The 22,819-nt window shown below is 43.4% G+C and overlaps 1 long non-coding RNA gene across 1 annotated transcript; it reads left to right on the top strand.

Annotated features, from left to right (window-relative positions):
- The first annotated feature begins 1,514 nt into the window (after nt 1-1,514).
- LOC146171879 (uncharacterized) lies at nt 1,515-19,456 on the top strand. The gene is made up of 5 exons (XR_014702731.1): nt 1,515-1,563; nt 1,771-1,851; nt 6,896-6,940; nt 9,090-9,131; nt 19,386-19,456. It is a non-coding gene; the product is annotated as an uncharacterized LOC146171879 (long non-coding RNA).
- The last annotated feature ends 3,363 nt before the right edge of the window (nt 19,457-22,819 follow it).

Genomic DNA, 22,819 nt, shown 5'->3' with positions numbered 1-22,819 from the left:
CGCAGCTAAACAGAGCACTCAAATCATGCAGCTGCCATTTTAATTCGTATCACGCGTATATTTAAACTACATGGTAGATATTATTGGGGCTGCCTTCTTCAGGCAAGCCACGGAGCTAAAACCGGTTTTACATATAATGCCGTCTCTTTCGTGCCATCAGGGACCGTCGTGGAAAAATGGCGACCTTTAACCCCTTTAAATGCCAAGTGCCTCACAGGTCAACTATTGTAGAATGCGCGTGCGCCGTTGTATATGAAATTCCTTTGGAATGTAACAATGTTTATATAGGGCAAACCGCAAAATGTATAAATATTCGTTTGCGAGAACACGTACGATCCCTTTCTGACAATATTTACACTCATTTGAAAGACCACAGTCGCAACTGCGTAAAAGATAAATATAGAAACAAAACCAACTGACGCCCTTTAGTTGCGAACAATAAGATTTTATTTAGACACAGGGATCAAACAACAGAGCTGATGAAGGCGTACCTGATCCAAAAAAGACAGTCGCAATGTATAAGCAAGCCTTCCGTCATACCAGTAGACAACGAGGTGGCGTTCCTTGATAATTCTTAGTTGTTTCCTTAACCTTTAAAGGAGAGGGGGAAATTGTGTCGGAAAAAACTATCATTAAGTGATTTTAACTTTTCATATCTTTAGTTGACCCCTTATGGTGCGTTTTGTGCAAGTACTATATACTTGTTATCATTATCATTGAAGAATTTGTAAAAAAGATGTGTTCCTTTCCAATAAAAGTTTAGTTTCAAGTCAGAGTTCGTGTGTACATTTTCTTCCTTTGGTCCCGTGTCTTGTGGCGCTGTGCCCTTACAATATGAATCGCTATCAACTCGCCCAATTGTCTATCCTTCTTACCACACAGCAAACACAAACAGACCGAGATGTCTAGGATGCGTTAGCACAGCAGGTATCAGCGGCACTTGAAATTGATTTACAGGATAGAAAAGGCATAGTGTCTGTCACAGTTTCTTTACAATGATTGATTTATAGGAAGGGAAAGGCGCGGTAACTGTCTCACTTGTTTTCTGTGGATAGTGAAAGTGGAGATAGAGAAAGAGGAGCCATAGTCGAGGGCTACGGAGTAATTTCGATCACTTGGAGATCTTTAACGGGCGCTGAGATCGCACAGCACACGGACACCTCTTCGTTTCACCTCCATCGAAACGCAGCCGCCGAGGTCGGGTTCGAACCCGGGTACTCCGGCACAGTACAGTAGTCGGGCGTCTTACCACTGCACCACTCCGGCGGGGCTCACAATTCTCCGCGGACACATGTACCACGCCGTAGAGAGAGGGAGGAGGCTGGTAGGGAAAAAGAGCGAGGGATAGAGGTGCCGTGTGGAGGAATACGATCCACCGCGCTATAATGGATTTCGCCTCATCACACTTAGTGGTCCAAAGTGCTCTCTGCCATTTTTAATATAGCAAATAAATTCAAAGTAAACAAAGTGATTGTATCTGCTTATCCGGTTTTTTCTGCTTCTGTTTCAGGTACAAAAGCATGCCTGGAAAATATTCCTCTAGACATCGAGGCCATAACATGCGTACGATATTCCCTTTCTTCGTTTTCATATATTTCACCGTTGAAAGTTGTAAGCGCTTTTTGGTGCACCGGACGTTGGAATGGATACCTAAAATGTCAGTATTTTTGGTTACCGTCTTCAGGTCTTTGCTCTTGCTTCTATAGCTGCACTTTACACTTTCTTTAACGGCATTGCAACAGCTCTAACAAGATTGTTATTTCATATTAGGCATTCAATTTGACAATGTACTACAAATCCAAATGTTCTGCTCCACATGTGATGTGCGAGAACCCAGCGAAAATGAAAAGGGTAAGTCAGTTCCATTTTTTACCTCATTAACAAATCTGTTTATTGAATTACATTACCCTGATATGATGGATGTCGAGAAAACAATAAATATATTCCTCCTTTCCCGTGTGTGTCTAAAATAAACAAAATCAATACTTAACCTTTTATATATTCAAACTGACCAATTTAAAATTATAGTGTAATATTCTATGAAACTATAAAGCACAAAATCACTCCATAAGCAAAGGTTTATCATTTCCCACCAAATAGTTCAGTAGTTTGTTCGTCCAAAACACATTGTAAAATTAAACATTTGGTGCAAGGCAAATTTATTAAAAAAACTTTATGCAAACTACTTTCTTTTTTACTCGGAAAGTAGCAGGTACCAAAATAAAAAGTACCCACTTTTAAATGTCGTTTCTTGATGGCGAGCATGGAATTTTATCATTATTGTGGTCTGTGGGGTTTAACGTCCCAAAGCGACTCGGGCTATGAGAGACGCCGTAGTGAAGGACTCCGGAAATTTCGACCACCTGGGGATCTTTAACCTGCACTGACAACGCACAGCACACGGGCGCCTTGGTTTTCGCCTCCACCGAAAAGTGGCTGCCGAGGCCGGGATTCGATCCCGCGTCCTTGGGAACTGGTCGAGCGCCGTAACCACAGCGCCACCCCGGCGGGTATTGCCGTAATAACATATCTTTATAAATTAATATATACACACAGAGCTTTGCTTTTACCTCAATTATTCAAGAACAGTTGTATTATAGCTTTTGTTGTGTTTGTAATTGGTGCTCAATATAGTAAAACGATCTTGGCTTCAGTGCGCAAAGGCTGCGCATGTACACTAACCGCGAATATTTTTCTCAGTGGAGCACTCATGCCTTCATTAATGCTTGCTCATCATTAATCCTATGACCATGCTGTCATTTGCGTTTAATACTGCGCTGCAGTGATGCAAGGAACTTCTAAAAAACTAAGATAAAAAATTATTATGTAGAAAAAGGAGCAGCACGTTCAGTAAAAATTTCATTTCAGATATTTCTAGCGACAATATTTTGCCTTGTCACACAGAACGTGTTATTCGTAACGAAAGTTTTTATATTATACAATTCGGGCGAAAACGTAGTCTACAGAACAGATATATTTAATAATAATAATAATAATGATAATAACAACAATAATAATAAAAATAATATTATATTTGGTTCAAAGGAAGGAAAAGGCGCATCATCTGTCTTGTTTCTGTGGACACTTGACCGCGCTGTAAGGGAAGGGAAGAAGGTGGGAGTGAAAGTGGAAAGAGAGAGAAGGAAGCCGTAGTGGAGGGCTACGGAGTAAATTCGACCACCTGGCGATCTTTAACGTGCGCTGACATAGCACAGCGGGAGGAGAGAGCGGAGGTGGTGAAGGGTGGTAGTTCCTGACCCTACGAGGTGGGGAGGGTAGGTCAACGCCGCTTGCGGTGGGGGCTAGCCAGCCACCGAAGTTTTATCTGTTTTGGGCCGTTTTTGCACCCCCCACCGCTTCGGTGGTGGACGACGGCTGTTGCGGCGCGGTTCTTTCTCTCTCTCTCTTCTCTTTCTTCCTTCTCTACCTTCTTCTGTCCGCCCGAGGCAGCGGAGGTGGCTCTTCTTCTTCTGCCTTGATATGTGGCACATAGCCGCGAAGGGGATTGACCAGGGTTCATTGTGGACTGCCAAATGTCCTACACAAACTAAATTAGTAAATTAAAGTAATTCTCAACTAAACAAAATAATACTATTTAAGACCACAAAAGTGATTGAAAGAAAAATACAAAGCAAAGATTTGGAAGTTTGTAAACTTGCAATACAATTAGCAAGGGAATCTGTCCGTAGCTGTTGTGTAGTTATGTAAGTACTGACAAATTTGAGGCAACGCAAATCCTTTCGCACTCACACCGAAGGAGAGAGTAGAAGCGGAACCGACTACGTAAATCCCAAGCGTGCAATTAGAGTTTCTAAATGCACACTCCTCTGATGTGAAAACCTTCGGCAAGCGACAAGGTAGTGATCAATATTTCCAATCTCACCGCAAGCCTCATAAAGGTTTGTGGGGCTGATCTCGCATCTACATAAATAAAGATTTAGGCGAGGAATCCTGCGTCTCATGAGAGTCATCGTTGCCTAACACTGCCGTCATTTACATTAACGAAATTTCCATGAGTATATGAGATGCTGGTATTCGGCTGTAGATAGCAAAGTATCATTGCATGAAGCGGCTAGGTATTGAAAACGCTGGAAACGGGACATTCCAAAAGTGGTGATATTAGGGATGGTACATGAAACAGATGCATCAAGGGCTGATTTAGCCAGGAAATCTGCCGCTTCGTTCTTGAAAATACCGCTGTGCCGGGGACCTAGATGAAGCGTATTTCTTTCACGCAGCCCGGTATTAAATACTTTAGTGAGCGGCTCAACAGAGCATCCCGTGCTGACTCCAGTGACAACAAAACAGAAAGAGAGTCTGATAGAAATATTATTTTTGATTGACTGCAGGGAAATTTTAGTAGTGCTAGCCGAATTGCCATACATTCTGCTAAAAATATCTGTGTGCAATCCGGGACACGCACCGAAAAACTCCAGGAAAGAGACTCTGAAAACATTCCAATCGCTGCTTTCTGCGCAGTCACAGACGCATCAGTGGCAAATACAGTGTGATCAGGGAACCTTTCAAGGTGATCACATAGTATACTGTATATTAGGCTTGAAGGGAAGTGCTTCACATTAGATGGAAATATAGGATCATAATTTAGATCCAGAAAGGTCGTTGAGCAACCAATAGGACTTATAGAACCGAGGTCCACACCAATGTTTGCTAAAATGCTCTGCGTGAAAACAACCTGGGGCATGCAGACCCTTGGCCACTGGTGAATGAGAAAGAGGGTGGGCTTTGACACAAAAACAGGTGTAGCCACGCCGGGAGTAGCCTCAAACGATCGAAAGAATGATCTAACAGTTAGAAGGCGGAAACGGGAATTAAGGTCCGGAATGCGGGCCTCCAAGTACAGAACAGTGGTAGAGACTGACTGTGGAAGCCCTAGGCAGAGGCGCAGCGCCCGTCTTTCTAAAAGCAGCAAAGGATGCAGCTTATATTTCGGACACTAAGAAAAAAGAATGCAGCCAAATTCCAGAATCGGTCTCACGTAGGCTTTGTACAAAAGTAGAAGAGTATCTCGACGCATACCAAATTTCCTGTTACTTATCCGTATCAGCCTACCAAGGGCACGCTCATCTTTCCCAACATTAGACTTGATGTGAAGCCTCCAATCCATAGTAGCATCATACGTAATGCCTAAATACCGCGCAGATTCCACTTGAGGTATGAAATCTGAGCGGTAGTTTCACAAAACATATAAGGGGGTTTTGGTCTTAAAAACTAGCACACTACTTTTGAACACATTGAAACCAATTTAATTTTGTCCAACCAGACCTCAAGTGCATTTAGGTAAGCCTGTAGTGAACGATAAAGGTCATGAATATCTTTTGCAGAGGCGAAGAATGCTATGTCATCTGCATATACATATACAGGACATCAGGATGAACCGGAATTTCGCACATTAATATAGTATAAAGGAGTGGTGAGAGAGCAGAGCCCTGGGGCACGCCTCTTGTCTGTGCATAGGCGTCTGATATTAATGAGCCAGCTACAGAGCCAGTAGAAGGCCCGTGCATTTTCTTTTCCTTCTTCCCCTATTCCTCCCACTAATTGTGAATAAAGTTTTATCAGCCTCAGTCTTTTCCTTCTTCCTACAGCCACACCACCACCACCAACAACACACGGATGCCTCTTCGTTTCGCCTCCATCGAAACTCAGCCGCCGCGGTTGGGATCGAACCTGGGCACTCCGGCACAGTAGTCGGGCGTATTACCAATATATTTGCATTGGAGAAATTTTGACATGAGAAGACGCTTTGTAGCTGGCCTTCGACAATTCTGTCCATTATAGTGACACTGTCGGCAAACATCTTTCTCAGTAATAGCACAATAATTTCAGTATCACATCTTGATTTTACATTTAGAAATTTCGACACAAAACATAAAACAGCATAAGGTATCTATGCTACCGTGTTCTTTGTCCGTGTTTTCTGTTTGGTATCCAGTTGTTCATCATTATAAGAATGCTGGTATATCATATTATCCAGATAGTCCTATTTGAGGTGCTATTTAACATACATTCGACATTAGTGCGTTTCTTAGGCATTAGCGTTTTTACCATTTTTACTTTTCAACGCTTTTGCTGCTAAACTGTACCTATACTTTGTACAGCCCTCTTGCTCTAATAGAGTTGCCACTTCGGTAAATATTTTTTTGGCCGTCTACTTCTGTACATAAGGATGTGTGTCCGAATCCCGACCGCGACATCCGCTTTCGACGGAGGTAAAAAGAAAGGCGTCCGCGTCCTGTGAGATGCCAGTGCATGTGGTAAACAGGCCAGGCGGTTGAAATTTCCGCAGCCGTCCACTACGGCATCTCTCATAGCCTAAGTTGCTTTGGGATGTCAAAAACCCCACAAACAAAACCAAGCCACGTTTCTTCATCATTTTTCTATAGACGACGTTAATAATCGCTTAGATGAACAGTCTCAGATTCGCTTTTCTCGCTGTTTGGTGACGTGCGACTTTGGTATCATCTTGCCACGTCTTCCATTCTCCCGTAGTGCTTAGCGTTTCACGTAATCGCCGTTGTCTAAGGCTGGGTCTCTCACGTCAGACGTCATAGGCGACTTATCAGTTGCTTAACAGGTATAACCATGGATGACATAGGTGTTTAGAATCTGAAAAGCAGCTCACAAAGTACTCGCATTAGAACTCACACATTTGTTGACTAGGATAGATGTCTGTGTAGGGAAAATGAAAAGTCAAGCAAGCCCCCACAATAAACTAGCATAACGGAAATGTATTCTAGAATAGAAAGAAATATAAACCACTTGCAAAGGCTGGTTTTGTATCCACGCACATTTTACTTAAGCGGAACACTTAACAAAGGAAGACCACTACACTTGTGTCGAGCGTCTTCATCTCTCTCTTACTTTTGCGATGCAGACACTGTACGTCGGAGTCTGGTTTATCGGCAGCAAGAAGTTACAGGTAAGAAAAGAGTGCAGATAAACTATTTGACATGAAATTCGTCAATATGTGTTGGCAGAAAATGCTGCTATAACGATGAGTAACACGTAGATCGTTTACTACAAGAGCGAAATGTGCACATTGCTAACCAACCGCATCCTATGAACTTCAGTAGGTATTAGAGATCATTGCTGAAACCAAAAGTAAAACGTAAGGCTCTCGCCTATTTTTGTGACATCTTTGCGCGTTAAATAACCGAATGTAGTGGATGGTACCAGGAGCCCATTGTTACGGCGCCACTCACAGCCTAAGTCTCTTTGGAACATCAAATTCTGGAATTCAAACTAAATAAAACGAAGCATTCCAGGCCAAAACATTCGAAGCCAATTTTCACGAGGGCAACAACAACAACAAATTCGAAGCTACAGTTTTCCATGCCACTAATAGCTCATTTTTCCCTCCACAAAATTCATGCGCATTCAGTAGCACATCAAAAGAAATGTTTTTTTTGCATGTATTTTATTTCACAGTATTGTTTCTCTCCACAAATGCAGCAAAACTGGCTACAAAATATAACCTGCGAATATATATTTGTACTGACTACTAACCTACAAAAATGTGAATTTGTGTATGCATACAATGTCGCAACGTGGTGTCGTAAATAGCGGCCGCAGACCTTTCTGCCTGGATCGACAGCCTCTAATGGTGGGAAACCAAGGCTTGTCTGCACAGTACACGCACAGCCGTTGAACGTCGCAGTGCCAATGTTACGCAGTGCTAATGTTATGCTCACCTAATGTCTTTCCAGACAATATTGTTCTCACCGAGCATCAACCTACGGCTGGCTTATAAGTAGAAGTTACTCGCGGTCTTATTTAAGGAGCTGCGGGAACAAAATAGAAATGGCAGTACCATAGGATGAGTATATGTCAGCAGCACTCCGCAATAAACGCGCCATCAGTATTTATAGCAGACATCTAGACTCCGTCTTTCATGCTAGCACGCGACATTAACAGATGCTGTGGGCAGCTTCTTCTTGCTGATCATTATTCACGCACATGTATGTACATTAAATCTCTCTCGATCATATCAACTTATTTTGCGACCCTAATAGCTGGCGCAGCATGCATTCATAATATAGCACATTGTGACTGAGAACATACATTCTGTACGTTAAGGCTGTGGTATCCCATGCACCTGTTCAGCACTTGTGTGTCTTCCTTTCTTTGTCATGTCTTTTGGTACATCATTTGAAGCCACTTTCAAACAAGAAATATTAACGTGACCTCGTAGACTAAGGACAGAGCCCTTGAGCATAGATTTGAGGGTCCCCAAGTGTTCAATTTCGATCGCAGCTTGTCGTCCCAAAGGACCTACTCACGTTGCCCGCTCCAGCAAACTCAGCCTTGGCATGTGCTCCCACAATCCAATGACCATTTCCTGCCCGGTATTACCATCTGCCTACTGCCACCTCCAATAACAGTGCAGGTGATGGTTCACTCACAAAGCCGATGCCGGCTACGACGAAACCGGTTTCCTTGATAAAGGGGCTCTAACCCTGATTCTGGATCCCTGTAATTGAAATCTAAATGTTATTCTTCTCTTTGGCATTACTGCATTATACTCCTAGCCTGATCCAGTAATGTAATAAAATTAACTGCTTCTCAAAATTAGGAATGCCCGGCTTCGGAATCTATCATTACCTCACTGATACTTTGCTACAAAATAGGTCTCGCAAACTATTGCCACCAGGCGCTGAATGTTTATCGAACCAAATGCGACCACCCACACCATGGCTCTTCTAAATGGCTGCAGTATTTAAATTCTAGAAAATGAATCCGTTTCAAGATGCAACACAAAATTGAAAAGGAGAACCATATGACCTGCCCTTCTTGTTTTCAAAGAAACGCGCTTGTGTCATTCGAACGCCTGATCACTTTCTCAAAATAAACTGCACTAAGGGCAGTTTTGCAAAGCATTCTTAAACATATTAGAAATATTTTAGAAGGAAAATTTCAGATATACCACATTTCACAAGCGTTATCCTCGGCAGATGTTGATATAATAGTAGAGCGCAATGCACTCATTTACCCCAAAACTCGTCAAATCATCAATCTGTGTTAGCGCTATTAAGAAACATGCATGTTTACAGCGTTCTTTCTAAATGCAGGAAGCTTGCTCCTTCAGGCCCATCTTTTATCAGTGGATGTTGGTGAGCATAGCTATTTCTTTTTATTACGAAAAGAATTTCATCGTTCTCTTGAATCTCTTTGAACTCTAATGTCTGTATATATCTTAAAGGAAACAATTACACGCCCACTTTAGAAGCAAGAATACGACAGCCTGCCACCTATTGAGCGTTAAATTCAGAGGTGGCTTACAATAGTCGACTCTGAAATATTTATCTCGCATTTTGTACAAAAAAAAAACATAAAACTGCAAAAATCAATTGCACGAAATGCGTTCTTTGTATTTTTAGTGAGGATGACGTCCTCTAATAGTTTTCACAAAAGTAATCGGCGACCTAATTCTCAGACAGGAAATATAATTTTACCGCAGCAGCGTTCACATAATTCACAAAAACACGCACGTTTGCCATTTCGGCAAAGACAGCGAGAGAAAAAGGGGAGATGAGCAATTTTGAATAGGCTGTTAGTGGGTAGTTCTCTAAGAAGACGCCTCATTTAGCAAATTTGTGTTACGTTCACATTCGTGCAGATGGTGAGAGTTAGACGTTACGCATTTGCAGTTGCAGTTGCTGTGAGCGTTGAGCTTTGCATGACTGTGTTAAGGCTGTTCTTAGTTTTGGAATGTTTGTGGGCGCAATACAAGGCAAAGCAATATGCTTCTACATACTTGAGCATTGGTTATAAACAATAGTTGCTTGCAACTTTCTAAAAACGTTTGTTTTACGGTACACTACACGCAATATTCTGGGCACTAGCGTACATTCAGCGTCCAGATCACTGCGACCGACCTCAGCTGCAACAATGCCCCGCTCGCGGCCCGCTCACGGCCCGAACACTGTTTAACACAATGTTTGGCAGGTGTGTAGTAACTGCGGCGACGTTTACTGCGTAGGACGGCAGGGTGTCGCAGTAGGAATCATTGAAGCATATTTTAATTACTGGCACCTCATGGTACTAAACTTCGCCTGTGGGGTTATTTTGCAGACTACTAAGGAACAACCTTAGGGCAAGAATAGTAGGGAAGTCGCTTGATGGGACTCTATGCCGCCGCCTCTCAGCACGAAAATATCAACTTCCGTTTATCCACCGCAGCCAAAAGAGACGTCTCTCTTGGAGTGCATTCCCACAGCAAAGTACTTATGATTTCATATGTGCTTGACTGGGCGTTTTACAGCTGGCTTACGTTTGAACTCAAGGCACAGTTACTGTGTTTGCCACAAATACCAAGTAGAATTGCTGTTCAGCCACCTAGAAAGCTCTCGTGTACTTTGCTAAGCCATACAACTATCCCAAACGAAAATAGGTTTGGTCTTACCCTTTCAATAGCTTTTCATCTCTAAGGGTCTATAAGGGGCTCTTCTATATACCAGAAAAGCAAACACCGTTCAATGGTTGCTTTTGCAATGTGTTACATGCTCTTAGCTTACAGGTAAAATAAAGCCGTTAAATTATTATGCGCGCACACTTTGAAACAAACGGTATTTCTGGATTGTTACTTCAATTCTATTTAGATTCGTTGTAAAAGACGTAAAAATATTCTTAAAACTGTTTTGAAAGCAAAATGGTCTGACAACCGACTTTATGACGTTTCGAGAGCGTACGTAGCATATTCGCCACCAATCTGGGGTGAGCTATATATACCACTACTGCAGCTGTCAATGTTTCAGTACATCAAAAGCCAGCATCGGCAGGATTTCTAACATCACGTGTTCCAAATTTGAAGCGACTGGCTAAACAAGTTAGTTGGTGAGAAAACAGTAAACATGATGGGCCAGTTATGACACTATAACGCATAGCATTTAGAGCTACATACTGAATTGACAAAAAAGGGCTTGAGTGCTATTAGCACGTGTATGTTGATCTCTGGAAAGCCTAGTGCATTTTATGATGGCTCATGGATGGTGGCCGCCGCAGTCTATGAATTTGGCCCGTTTCCTCTCCTCTCTGGTATTCGAGATGTACGGTGCGGATTTGCTTACTCGGCTGTTTTTAGGCATCCAGTGTCCGCCCTTTTAAGCTCTGCACAGCGCTTGCCGCCCTTTGCCTCATTTTGTGCCTCTTTTGGTAAAATAAAAAATGAAAAAGACATCAACATCCGCTCGTGACTCCAGGCGTTTTTCAGTAATTATGGGTTGCGCGAGACGCTGCGCAGATAGCTCAGTGTTCCAAACTATCGTGACCGAAAGTGTTCTGTATACACCTGCGCTGGTTTCAATAGAGACTGAGCCCTTAGTAATAAACAATTTGCTGCTACCACCTGAAAATTTACATGTACGAAATATTCAAGAAAAGTTCCTAATCATGAACAACCATGGCTTCAGCCATGGATTTTTTTAAACTTGGTGCTAGTATTCTTCATGTTGGAATTTCGTTTTCAAGACCTAAACGGCAAAGCCAGGTACCAGCTTATCGTTTTTATAAATGTGGATTGCGAGCTCAGCGTTGTGTACGTCCACAGTAAACATTAGCTCTCTGCAAGCAATTCTTTCAGATATGTGCATTGCTTTCTATTTTCTTATGATGAATGCAATTTAGAGAGGATTATACGCTTATGAACAAAGCCGCCAGTTGGTTAGGAAAATGGATGCCAGAAGCGCTTCCACGTACATGCTCCACACGGAGCTGGATCAGTGCCTCCAGCCTCATGTTAAAAGACTGCTTAGAACGTTGGTTACATAAATGAGAAACGAAAATGCATTGGCACCATTACTAGTAAACCTAGAAATAAGACCTGAACCACGAAGAGTAAGTTATTTGGAGGTCAATAAGATGCGACACTATGTGAAGCCCAAGGCTGTGACAATGCTGGCAGCATGCGATACCAGTTATCCTTCCCGTCCCTCCAAAAACGCAAGTAAAACTGCATGCTGAGCATTAACTGACAACTATCAACTACGTCTGCTGACTGACTTCGTAAACAGTTGTTTTGCGCTCAGTATGGCGGTGCCGTTTATTCAGTATCACAAAACGTACAGAGTGCCTCAAGCATACTCTACAAGCAGCTGCACTTAGAGTGAGCATTGTTCTGCAGACTAACAGAAATGCTCCGCTAGGTCTGCATTTTTATTTTCGATGCTTCCTAATTGCTTACTCTATTTGCCGATTATATGAAGACATTCTACTGCGTTCAATAAGACGGCAACATATTTTCGGCCAAAAGATACAACGAAATAAAACAAGGGCACTGAATTTACATTTGTAATATTGCGATTGAACTACACACTATTTGCCTACAACTTAGTTGCATACTCGGCAGAGCAGTCCGCAGGAAGTGTTCTTACTTCTTTCATTGGTTTTAATTTTTTTTTAACAGCGAATTCTGTAAAGAACAAATATAGTTTACATTTCCATAATGTGTAAGGCTTGGCTTTCACCAGAACGATCATGCTGTTCCTCGCTTTTTGCCTTCAGTCTAAATCCTCGAATCACAGCTGATATTTTGTGCCTCTGAAGGAAGAGAAAGAAAAAGTTTTTCTTCACCAGAACGCTGCGTTCCCGTCTCCGTTGTCTTTTGGAATTTATGACATAACCGGGAGGTGCCGCTCCGTTTTTCTCACGGCGATGCAAGTGGACACTAATAGGCCTCCTGCGGAACCCGGTGCGTCGGCAACGGTCGCCCAGAGGAAGCGCCTCTACAACTAGAGTGACGCAAGCAGCCAGGCCACCGTGCTGTACTCGCCTGCTAATGATGACTCTACGGCTGACGACGATGGGTTCGTGCCGGTGCTTAGCAAGAGAGCAAAGCGAAGACTACACCGACGACAAGATTCGTCCTCATCAAGCACGTCCGCGGTCATCACTACGCGAGGCCCCCCGACACACACTGTCTTGTTTGTGCCAGAGACGCCAAAATACAATCTGAATCAACTCAACAGGTAAGTCACGCCTGTGTTCCTTGAAAGCCTCGTCCCTGGAAAGGTAAAAGACGTTAGAGTGAATCTTTACAAAAACATAATCGCCATTTATGTCATGGAGCGGAGCACATTGGCGAGATTAACCGCCATCAACAAACTCGGCGACATCAGTGTGCGCTCCTATATTCTTCAGGACAGTGGCACTATGGCCGGCGTCATCTACAATGTTCACGAGGCCATCGCTGACACGGATCTACCAGTCTTAATCAAACCAACATCAAATAGCATCTCCATACTGCAAGTGCAGCGCCTCGGGAGATCGAAATGCATTAAGCTCACTTTCAAGGGAGACTGCATACCATCGCATGTGAAGGTTGGACATTTTCGACACCCGGTCCGGCCATTCATTCGCAAGCCACTTCAATGAAGAAAGTTTTTGAAGTTTGGGCACGTAATTGCGGTCTGCAAAAATTCCATCGTGTGTCCTAGATGCTCCGAGTCGCATAGCGGTGACATTTACCGCGCGATTGTTCTGAAGTGCGTCAACTGACATGACCCTCATGACTCCTCCTCAAAGGACTGCCCCCGTTTAAAGACAGAACAGGCAGTGCTGAAGCAAATGGTGTGTGATCAATCTACACACAGAGAGGCTGCTGCTAAGGTGCGACGGCGTCGCTCGCGTCTCCCAAGATCATCTAAGAAAGCGATTAATTTTGATAGCAAGGCCTCGAGCACTCCTGCACCTTTTCCTGCTCCTATGCCTGCAGTTTTAAATCAAGGAACCTCTACGGGCGGTAAATCTGGAGATGCTGCCTCAGACGTTAACTGGCCACCGCTACCAATTCGGTTCGCGACCAGGAAACTTGCCGCGAACCGAATGTCCTGATTCTACTGCCGAACTAGAGAAAAGTCATGATGTGGGACATGGCCAAGACTTACAGGTGATTGCCATTCTCACGTCCATGATGAATGCAATCTGCACTGTGCTATCTAGTCTGCACACTCCAACAGCAAAGAATGCGCTACAGGTTCTGGACGCGTTAACACCAGTTCTAGCGGCTCTACAGTAGCAGACACAATGGCTCTCCCAGCATTCACATTTGGAAAAACACTCAAGGACGCCTCCATTTTTCAATGTAGTGCCCGTGGGCTTCAGTCCCGAATTGCAGATATTCGACAATTCGTTCATGCAAACCGCATACCCATCCTTGTTATTTGTGAGCCGAATGTACCGAAGATCTTACGACTGTCAGGTTACGAGGCATTTGCATTTCCAACGCACCAGGGAAATAGCAAGGTCATCATTTATATTCGGCGAAAACTCACATATATAATCCATCCGGGTACTCCCAGCAACGACAACCAGTATGTTTGCCTGACCGCGAAGAAGCGCAATCTCACGTTTACACTTTTGGGTGCGTATATGTCGCCAACCAGTCGTTTTGATGCCACACGATTGAGCGACTTGATGGCGATTACACCTGGCCCTTGGACCACAATAAGAGCCTTTGACGCTCACCACATGATGTGGGGAAGTGTTCGAATAAACCTCAAGGGAAGAAAGCTTGTGTCCTTCGCCTCTGATCATGATCTGCAATGTCTTAATGACGGTACATCAACCTTTATTCTAGGGGCAACTTACAGCAGCTGTCTTGATTTAGCTTTCGTGTCTCGATGCCTTACCAAAAACGTCCAATGGTTTGCAGATATAGAAACACACGGAAGTGACCACATTCCTACATATGTGATCATTAATGGCCTTTCCACATCCCCGTCTGTCCCGCGAATGCGCCACATCGATTGGTCGGCATTTTAGGCACTTGCACAGCAGGCCTCTCTGAAAATATGAATAGAAAACTAAGGAGGCCATGATAAACGCGACTTCTTTCTTCACCCCAGTGCCTGCCTACACAGAGTTTGATACGGAATTACAGCGCCTCCGAGCATTACGACGGAGGGCAGAGCATACATACCGACGCACGAAGTCGCGCCTTGACCTCAGAGATGCGAGGTGCCTGCAAAAGAAAATTCAGCGCCGAATTCAAGCCCTCCAGGCAAAGCGCTGGCGGTCATTTTGTGAAACGCTTGATCTCCTCAAGCCTTTATCACGCATCTGGAATGTCGTCGGGGTCTCCCAACATTCCCTAAACCGTTCTATCCATTAAAATCTCTCGCACTCTCTCAAAGACGTAGCGAGGCCGAGGTAGCAGAAACTTTCTGCGCTAGGGTAGCAGGCCAATCGACTCCAACGGCAACGCTACATTCCAACGATGTTCCAGCTTCACGTGATTCACGAATGGACCTTCCCTTCTCCCTGGAGGAACTTGAAGCTGCGCTGGCGTCTTGCTGACGGTCATCATCACCGGGTCCCGACGGTGTAACATACACTGCGCTTGCGAAACTTGGGCAAGCAGCTAGGCACGCTCTTTTGGCATATTACAACAAATCACGGAGTGAGGGTGCAGTTCCAGACGAGTGGAAGTGCAGTCGCTTAGTTCCGCTCCTGAAACCTGGCAAATCGCCTCTGGACTTGAAATCATACCGTCCAAATGCACGGGCTAGTTGCGTTGGTAAAGTACTTGAAAGAATGCTGCTTATACGTATTGAATGGTACCTATAGCGCTACCGCATATATCCGGATATTATGTCAGGGTTTCGACGTGGACGCTCTTCGATTGACAACGTGGTGGACCTGGTATCATCTGTACAACGCCAAAAAAATTTGAAGCGCTTACCCGCGGCGTTGTTCCTGGACATAAAAAGTGCATATGACAACGTCACTCAGCAGGCCATCTTGGACTCTCTGGAAGCTGACGAGCCTGGCGGTCGTGTTTTTTTGCTGGATGCGCAGGTATTTATCCAACAGATCTCACTTTATGCAGACTGAGGATGGTCCAACATCTTCTCATTTCACTTCCGGTGGTGGAGTCCCGTAGGGCGGAGTATTAAGCCCAACGCTTTTAAATCTTACTCTTGTCGGGCTTGTCGACTTAATACCACAATCGGCGCAACTTTCAATATATGCAGACGACATCTGTATCTGGGCATCAGGAGTTATGCGCCCACAGGTTAGAGCGAGGCTTTAAAAGGCGGCAAGTATAGTTGCGACCCTACCTCCACCTGCGTGGTCTACAAATATCAACTGAAAAGTGTTCGCTAGTTGCATTTACACGCCAGAACATGTCACCTTACACCGTACGCAGTGATGGAAAAACAATACCCTACGAAAGAGCCATCGCTTTCTGGGAGGTATCGACCGAAATCTTTCGTGGACTCCCCATATTTCATTCATGAAAATGAGGCTGACAGCAATTACTCACGTACTTGGCTTTATTGGGGGAAAGTCATGGCGAGCGTCATTGCGGTCGATGCTCAAATTATACCGTGCATTATTATGGCATTTCTTCGGTACAGCTTACCTGCACTTATCAAGAAAATCAACTTCGGAATTCTGCAGAGCGTTCAAGCTCAAGCTCTGCGAACCTGCCTGGGATTGCCAAAATGGGCCTCTACGGCTGCTACCATTTTAATTGCACAGGAGCACCCCATAACTACCTACCTAACAGTTGACTCCCTGAGGGCACATTTCCGACACATCTCTCGGGTTCCCTATCATCATTTGGCCAGTCTTCCCATTACCAGGCCGCGTACATCGTTTACCAATACCGTTGATGCGCATCGCGCTATATTGCCGTCCCAGTTTACACCCGCATCTAGACCGTGCTCTCCACTATGGAGCCTGCATAAAGCACACGTGCTTCTTTCAATACCCGGGATCAGGAAGAAGGTCGAGCTATCGACGACAGAACTGAAACAAATCACTCTTGAATACTTCCATGAGTTCCATGCAAATCGTTTGCATGTCTACACCGATGGTTCAGTGAATACCGTGAGTTCTTCAGGCTTCATGGTCATACCCGCCATTACTACTGAAATAAAAGTTGGAACAATTCACCAGACTTCAACAGCTGCAGAGCTAACCGCTCTTTTTATCGCAATTAGGCATATCAGTCAGGAGAGCCCCCAGCGGTGGTCTATTTTACAGACTCAAAAGCAGCCCAGCAAACATTAAAAGCGGCTCTTCACAGTGGAGCTCATGAACAACTCTTCGTGAAAATACGACAAATTCATCACTGTGCAATAATGAAGGACATGACATCATCTTCCAGTGGCTTCCAGGACACAGCGGCATAGCGGGCAATCTTCGGGCGGACGAAGTCGCACGAACAGCCCACCTAGACGGCAATTGTGTGTTGATTTCCTTTTCCAGGGCAGACGCAGCGGGCAGGCTTCGCGCACTTGCGCGGGAACACACACTCTCCTTGTGTAATTCTGGCCAGTTTGCGAACAGCCGCTTAAAATCCCTGGACCCTGACCTGAAGCTCCGCCTTCCACCTGGCCTACCCCGACGCGAAGAAACTTTGCTGTGCCACCTGTAGGTTGGTGCAGCAATCACAGACTCGTATTGTTTTATAATAGGCATGGCAAACAGTCCTACATATACAAACTGTGGATGCGACGAGTCTATAGGCCACATTCTTTGTGAGTGCCCGATATACAGTGAGGAAAGGCAGTGTCTGTGCCGTTCGCTGGAGCATCTAGATGGAGACCCATTGAGTGAAACTAAGATTTTAGGTCCCTGGCCAGGGCGATCGTCTGCGGCGAAGGCCTCCCAGGCATTGCTCCGCTTTATGAGAAGCACAGGCCTAATCGAAAGTTTGCTATGACATGACTGTAACTTGATGTGATGTGGCGTGTCTGTTATGTGACTGTATTAACTTCAACTCTTCCTCTCTCACAACTTTTATATCCACTCATCTCTTTCCCCCAGTGCAGGGTAGCAAACCGGTTGCTTTTACTGGTTAACCTCCTTGCCTTTCCTCCTCATCTTCATCTTCCTCCTTGTGCATCTCAAGCGAAATCGTTCAGGCAGTTTGCGTATAGTTTCCCTGCTTTGACCGACCGTTCACGTGGAAAAATGCAACAATTGGTTTGGATCTTTCTGCTCTATTCTACTGCTCAGTGCGTGCAAACATTGTGAGCCGTTTTATTTTATAGAAGGTATTGGCAACACCACTGTGCGAGGCCAATGCATCCTAATTTTATTATATACATTATTTTATATTCTGAGAATTGGCAACTGAGTGGAGAAGAGGAGGCGATATTTTCTTATCATTGTAAAACACAGCACCAATAAAAATAGTGTCTGAGTATGTTAAAAATATTTGCTTTGAAGAAAACGCTAACATTCAAGAATATTTTAAGAGCGCTGGCAGGTTACCATCAAAAGACACATTCCCTAAAAATCTTGAAGCCTAATTCGTGCAGCGGTTAGCTAGCCTAGGTTGTAAGCATTGCTGCTTCTCCGCTCGAGACAAAACTAGCATTACTTGTTGACACTAGAATTAGTCCCTACATGGTCTCCTCCATGCTCGAAATCTACTAGACGCCACAATGTTTCATCAGAAGGGTCTAGAATTTGTTTAAATATACACAACGAACGCGGAAGAAAACAATTTTAAAGTAGACAAGGCTTGAAGGCGTTTTTTTCAACCATAAACATTTCGGATCCCCGTTTGCATCGGCTTCAAATAGAGTGCTTTGATTTTTCAATTATAAAATGCCGGGGTTTATGAGCGTTAAGCAGAACGTTGACATTTGTTTACACGCTTATCAAATCTGAAGCTTCAGGGCCAGAAATGAGTGCACAACACATGCATTTCAGGGCGGGCTAACCCTGAACCACGCTGATCAAACATTTCTCTGACCGAATCTGCGCTTCCGTAAGGGAATTTTAAAATTAAAATAGCTTTTGCTAGTAAAACTAGCTTAAATTCTTCGACCACGAATTTCTAGTAGTCCACAATACAGAGAAAAAGGGCTTGTGTACGTCAGTTGCAAAATAGATAAGCCGGCTTTTTGCTAGGATTTAATCCATAAATAATGTTGACGGTACCTGTCTCGGTAATGGTTAATGGGTATTATTAGAAGATTATCAAACTCATAACGTGTATTAGGGCTCACTAAATAATCATGCAAATTATTCAATGGTTACAGTAGCAGTATCCCTGGGGTTCCCACGAACATCTTTTTGGGCATTCTAGACGCTCGGACAAAGAGCAGTGTTGACCACATGGGGTGTAGTTCTGTTTGGACACGGTGCGCGCTAGTGCAGTCCGCAGGAGTCTTGGCAACTATGCTCCTAAAAATAGTCGCAAAATGAGTCTAAGCCGCCATTTTGCTGGATGTACTATCGTACTGAATATGTGGCTTGTCCTTTTTGCGGCTGGCTTCTTGGGCTCTACGGATAAAACGCCATTTCTCCCTGCTAAGGAATTCTGTTCTGGGCCTTAAAATATCTTCACAAATAAATGTCACACAGCGGCATAATCCTTGTATTTTTGTTTTTGTTTTCTATTCCAGCCCTGCTGGCTCAAGCTTGTTCCTCCGAAAGTTGAGATACCCTACTTAATAAGAGGGTAAATGCAAATGGTGGGTGTCTAGGTTACTCATGGTTGCCATTACTAAGAAACAAATTAGTTTGGGTTAACTATTATATGAAATATGAAAACAAACAGATTTATGCACAGACAAGCACCCCGCCAGGGTAGATATTTGTTAAAACTCCTCGGGAGGAATTGCACTCTTTTATCTACGCTAACTCACCTTTCATCAATCATTATAAAAAGCAAACAACTGGAGAAATGAGAAATGTCCACTACCATATATATTGCCTGCATTCTTGCAACGCGTCTTCATGATGCATTATGGTTATCGCGCTGAGTACAAGGGTCAAAAAAGAAATTGACGTCTACTTTTCACCTTTAGGCTCCCCGACTGCCTTATGGAGCAGCGTTGTACAGGAGGTGGCAAATCCAACACGAGGGCCTTATGCTTCGCCAGGAAAAAGAAAAATTATATGCGCTCAAAATCACAACGTGACTGACCGACTACATGAAGAAAGGCGACTACAAATATTTTGGCGGAAATACAAAAGTAAATAAAAATAATGTAGTGCCGCAAAACTTGCGTGTATGCATTGTCACGTAAGCCAAGCTTTTAGCAATAAACTGAGCAATTTCATATTTACAGAACCTTATTATTTCTCTATTTCTTGACTTCCAATTTATCAACAATTTCCACAAGACTTGAAGATGTCACATGTGGTAACAGACAAACTACGTCCAGCTTTGAGGTGCACATGTTTCTTGTCCTTACCACTGTTTTACAATGCAAGTGATTACGACACAATATGAAATGGAAAAAGTTTTGTGAGCCTAAATTCCTCTAACTTTATTAAGTATCTAATGTTTCCAAATGAAGAAATGTAAACACGCCGAACCTTCTCATTAGAAGAAAACCCGATAGCCTGTTGTCAATTTTCTGCAAATTGTTTTCTTTCTCATCTTTCGTTGCTCACAGCGACAATGCTGCGATCCCTGCATAGCGAACAGGAGCGCATAAACCGCATAAACAGGGACAGCAGAGAATAGGGATACAGTAAATGTTCACTTCAACCCCTTGTTAGCTCTGGCAGGGAAACGGTAATACAGCAAACAAGATACAAAAAGTTAAAGCAAAAGTAAAAAAAAAAAAACAAAAACACCATTATACAAAAAATCAAAACAAACCACGGCATACACGCCGCAAACTAGCACTCACGTGTCCAACGCAACAACGTCCATGTGTCGACAACTTAAACCTTTTCGTAACGTACACATGTTCAGTCCATATCTTCGTTATAAGATCCGATATTAGGCTGCCCTTAAAAATTATAATTTTCTCTGCAACACCACCACAGACGGACGGCTGATTCGGGTGTCGCCGTGATTCATTAAAAAAATTCTGTATAATTTCTCCTAATAGCTTATCTTTACGAATAAAAAAAATGACTGTACTAAACAAACAGGGCTACAACCACGCGAACCATCCTGCATTAAAGGATCAATATATGAAACGGAAGAATCACTATCAAAAGAATTCAGTGTTCTTCAAGTATTTTGTCAGTGCATCGCCCTGTCTGCACTTATACAAAACACCAACTTTGTGTAGAATGAACTTAGCACAATTTTAACCTGACATTCCAATGATGGCCTCATGAATTAGCCGCATGTCTTTGCTGCAGTGCACAAATAATATTCAATTTCATATGAGGTCGAAGGCGTCATCTTTTTAGCTGAATGAGCATCTTGTAGCTTTACTTTTAGGTGTAAAATTGTAGACGTTCCGCCAGTGACGAAGGACGATGTTAGAAAGCTTTATAAATAATGCAAAGCAGAAAATCAGCTGGAGCGTAACAGGTAACTGCAGATTTGTTGAATGACGAGGAGTGATATCGTGCTAGCAAAACTGGCTATCCTTTATACGCAATGCCTGGTGTCATCGACGGTACAGGAACCATGAAATAACGCAAACATTATCTTAATTCATAAGAAAGGAGTGTTAAGCACTTCAAAAATTGCAGAACAATCAGCTTACACTCTGTTACGTATAAGGTATTTACTTAGGGAATGACAAATCGAATCAGGACAATCTTAGACTGCAATCAAGAAAATATCTAGAAGGTTTTCGGAAAGGGTGCTCTACTATTGATCATATCCATACCATCAACCGGCTGAAGGAAAAATGATCGAATATAACCAGCACTCATGCATACCATTCATTGATTACGAAAAGCATATAACAGCAGAAACCTCTGCGGTCATGCAGGCATTGCGAAACCAGGGTGCAGACAAGCCGTATGTGAAAGTACTGGCAGATATTTGTAGTGGCTCCACAGCAACCATAGTTCTGCATAAAGAAAATAACAAACATCCTGTAAAGAAAGGTGTTATGCATGGAGACACGATCTCCCCTGTAATATTCACAGTTTGCTTAAAGGAAGTATTCAGAGACGTGAAATGGCAGCAGTTAGCGCTAAGGTTCGATGGCGAATACCTGCGTAATCGGCGATTCGCTGAGAATATAGCCTTGTTACGTAACTCAGGGGACCAACTGTAACTAATTATAAATGATCTAGACAGGAGCAGCAGAAAGGTGTGTCTAAAAATTAATATGCAGAATAAGGTAATGCTGAACATTCTGGAAAAGGAACAGTAGTTTAAAATAGGTAGCGAAGCGTTGAAAGTTTTAGGTGAATATGTGTACTTAGGACAGGCAGTGACCGTCGATTCGGACCACGGAAGGGAAATGACTAGAAGGATAAGATTGGGATGGAGCGGATTTAGAAGGTACTCAAACATTATTACTAGCTGCTTACTCGTAGCACTCAAGAGTAAAGTGTATCAAAGTTGCATCCAATCGGTACTAACCTACGGGGCTAAAACTTGAAGATTCACGAAAGGTGTTCTACTTAAGTTGAGGACAGTGCAGATAGCCATGGAACGGAAAATAATAGGTGTAACTTTAACAGATAGGAAAAGTGCTGAGAAGTTAGGAGAAATAACTCAAGTTACTGATATTCTAGTCGAAATAAGGAAGAAGAAATGGGCATGGACACAACATGTAGTTCAAAGAGAGGATAACCGATGGACGCTTAGGGTAACAAACTGGATTTCATGGGAAAGAAAGCACAGCAGGGAGCGGCAAGATGGGTAGATGTAGATAAGAATTTCGCAGGGATCAAGTGGATACAGCTAGCACAGGACCGTGTTAATTGGAGGAATATGGGAGAGGCCTTCACCCTGCAGTGGGTATAGTCCGGCTGATTATGTTGATGATAACAACGTTCCCAGTTTTATTTGCACTTTTATATTTTATTTTTCAACATTAGTGTTTTTCTGTGTTTCCACGTATTTGTATTGCTCAATGTATTTCCACTTCGTAGAAATAATTGGCATTTACTCCTATTGTGTCCC

Source organism: Amblyomma maculatum, unplaced genomic scaffold (assembly GCF_055883805.1).
Source record: "Amblyomma maculatum isolate TAMU_Amacu unplaced genomic scaffold, ASM5588380v1 scaffold_17, whole genome shotgun sequence".
NCBI classification, from domain to species: domain Eukaryota; kingdom Metazoa; phylum Arthropoda; class Arachnida; order Ixodida; family Ixodidae; genus Amblyomma; species Amblyomma maculatum.
Note: the sequence above shows the minus strand (reverse complement) of the source record. Positions and strands in the feature narration are given on the sequence as shown.